The following is a 2,500-nucleotide window of genomic DNA, read 5'->3' on the forward strand; positions in this document are numbered from 1 at the left end:
CGCCCGCGGCTCCCGGGCCGCACGGAGGAGGGTCCCTCGCCGCCCGCCGCCCGCCGCCCGGTGTTTTCATACAAACCCCGGTGGCAGGAGAGGCGGTGGCGGCGAAGACGGCTGCGGAACCTGCCCGCATCCCGGGGCAACGTCAGCGCGGCGCCCCGCCCAACTCACGCCTCGGAGAGCCGGCTAGCGGGCGCCCGCAAGGCGCGTGCGCGCAAGGGAGGGGAGCCCCCGGGGAGCCCCCCCCCCCAACACACACACACGCCCGGGGAGGGGCGGGACGCCAGAGGACCAGTACGGGCGCGTGCCCGCGGGCGGGGGCGGGGCGTGTAAGAAGGAGCCGGGCGCGTGCGCGCGGGGCGGGGCGAGGCTCTGGCCTGGGAGGCGTGGGTGCCAAGGCGGCGGGTGGGGAAGGGCGGGTCTGCGGGTCTGAGCTCTTGGCTGTGGGCGCTCGCGCCCTTGGCTGAATGCGGGCCACCGGCCAGTGTAACCGAGATCGACACGTTCTTTAGATGGCCGCAACCTTTTTTTCCGGAACTGAGCCGGGGCCCATCATTGCCAACCACCCAAGCTGCTAGGAGGCTTCTTTGAGGCTCGGGATAGTGGTTCTTAGTTCCCCAGATCCCATAAAATCTTGGGGACACTGTGGTAAAGCTAGTCCTTTCCTGACCCCAAGGAGACCCAGAACAGGCTGGGAAGGCTGTGCCGCCTGGCTTCTGCAAACACGAACTGCACCCTTGGTCAGACCCGGATAAAGGAGATACCTGAACAAGATGCCATGCTGGTTCCTCTCGAAAACATTGCTGCGGAGTTGCTCGCTAAAGGCAAAATCCTAGAAACAAGATTGTGTTTTGTTTGCGTTTAAACGCTCCGAGATACATGGTTAATAAAGACATCATTTGCTTTTTTAAGGAGCACAGATCATGCTTGGTGTTTATGATAGTTGGTAATGGATATAAAATTATCACGGCAGAATAGGGGACTGAACTGAGCCCTTTTGGGGTTTTATTTTGTTCTTATTGTTTTGCTTAAGCAAAATGTAGCAGGTTCCTGAAGGCGATCAAGGTGTGGAACTGCTTCATGCAGTTTGCCATGAGGGCTTTACTAAGAGGACAAGCGACTGCCATTTTATTAAATGTTACCATTTTCCCCGTGTGAGCACAAAATGATAGATTATAGAACTTAAAATATCAGTAAACCACACCCCAAACTTTCCCCATCTGAAAATATGATTATCTATGAGTATTTATGACTTCAAAATGTTTAAATACTAGTATTCATAAGATATTTAAAGAACATATTTCTAAATAAATCAACTTGCAATATTGAAAGACATAAATGTGTACGTGTTAGAATTTGAATTTATCTTTACAAAGTACTGTTAATGGTCAGAACAAAGACTTAGAAAATTAGCCCATACAGCTGGGTAAATAGCATTTGGCTTTGCAATGATTGCAAACACATAATTTGCAAATGAATGACATATGTTTGGCTATTGTAAGAACTTGAACCAGGATTTATCCCTAGTGCTTGAACTGATTGATGTCTTGGAGCACATTCTCTTTGGAGAGATACCTTACTCAGCCTAGATATAGGGGAGAGGGCCTCGAAGTGAAGTGTCAAACTTTATTGACGCCCCCACGGGAAGACTTAACCTTTTTGAGGAGTGGAAGGTGGGGGGTGATGGGGAAGGATGGGATGAGAAATGGGAAGGTAGTGAGAACTGGGATAGCTATAGAAAATGAGAAAAGAGTGTATTAAAACATTTTAATAAAAAAAAAACACTTGAAACACATACACACCTAGAGAATGGCCTCAATTCTACTGTGATCTTTTTTTTTTCTTCTTCTTCTTTTGGTTTTTTTGAGACAGGGTTTCTCTGTAGCTTTGGAGGCTGTCCTGGAACTAACTCTGGTAGACCTGAACTACTATGATCTTAAACACATGTAAACACAAGAGTTTAACACCGGGTTTGAGCACTCAGGAAGTGAACAGTCTTCTCCAAGCAGCACCAGCCCCAGCTGACTCCAAACCCTCACCCAGAGCACCAGGCAGGGGCAGGTTCTCTAGGACTCTCCTCCACGGTGCTAGACACCATCTCTTCCTGGAGCAGCTCTTTGGAGACACATCTCAGTCATTCATTACTCAACTTCCCTTCTCCCCAGAGCCCTGCTTTCATTCTAACTGAACAATGAGCTGAATTTAAATAATTTTGAAACCTCACTCATTTTGTGGTTAATGTGCTTTCATATATAAATAACTGTATTATCTGTGAATTTTGTTCTGATTCTCTCAATGAATACATAAACCTCATGTGGAGAAAATCCTCTTCATGTGGCGGTAAACTCTAAGGTGATATATAATTGAATATAAATAATCAGAGGGAGAGCTTGGTGGTAGAGCACATGCTTTGTGTGTCTGAGAGCCCAAGTTCAATGCCAAGCACCATAAAAAAATGTTAAAAAAAATATCAAATATAGGTCAGAGTAAGTGCATGATGATA

At 47.8% G+C, this 2,500-nt stretch overlaps 1 protein-coding gene across 1 annotated transcript in view; it reads right to left on the reverse strand.

The window, feature by feature from the left end:
- Positions 1-179, reverse strand: part of Agtpbp1 (ATP/GTP binding protein 1) — a 128,862-nt gene extending 128,683 nt beyond the window's left edge. The window contains exon 1 of the mRNA XM_005355304.3: positions 77-179. The gene's annotated coding sequence lies outside the window, so the exon portion shown is untranslated. The remainder of the gene's footprint in view (positions 1-76) is intronic.
- Between the last annotated feature and the right edge of the window lie 2,321 nt (positions 180-2,500).

Source organism: Microtus ochrogaster, chromosome 16 (assembly GCF_000317375.1).
Source record: "Microtus ochrogaster isolate Prairie Vole_2 chromosome 16, MicOch1.0, whole genome shotgun sequence".
Lineage (NCBI taxonomy): Eukaryota > Metazoa > Chordata > Mammalia > Rodentia > Cricetidae > Microtus > Microtus ochrogaster.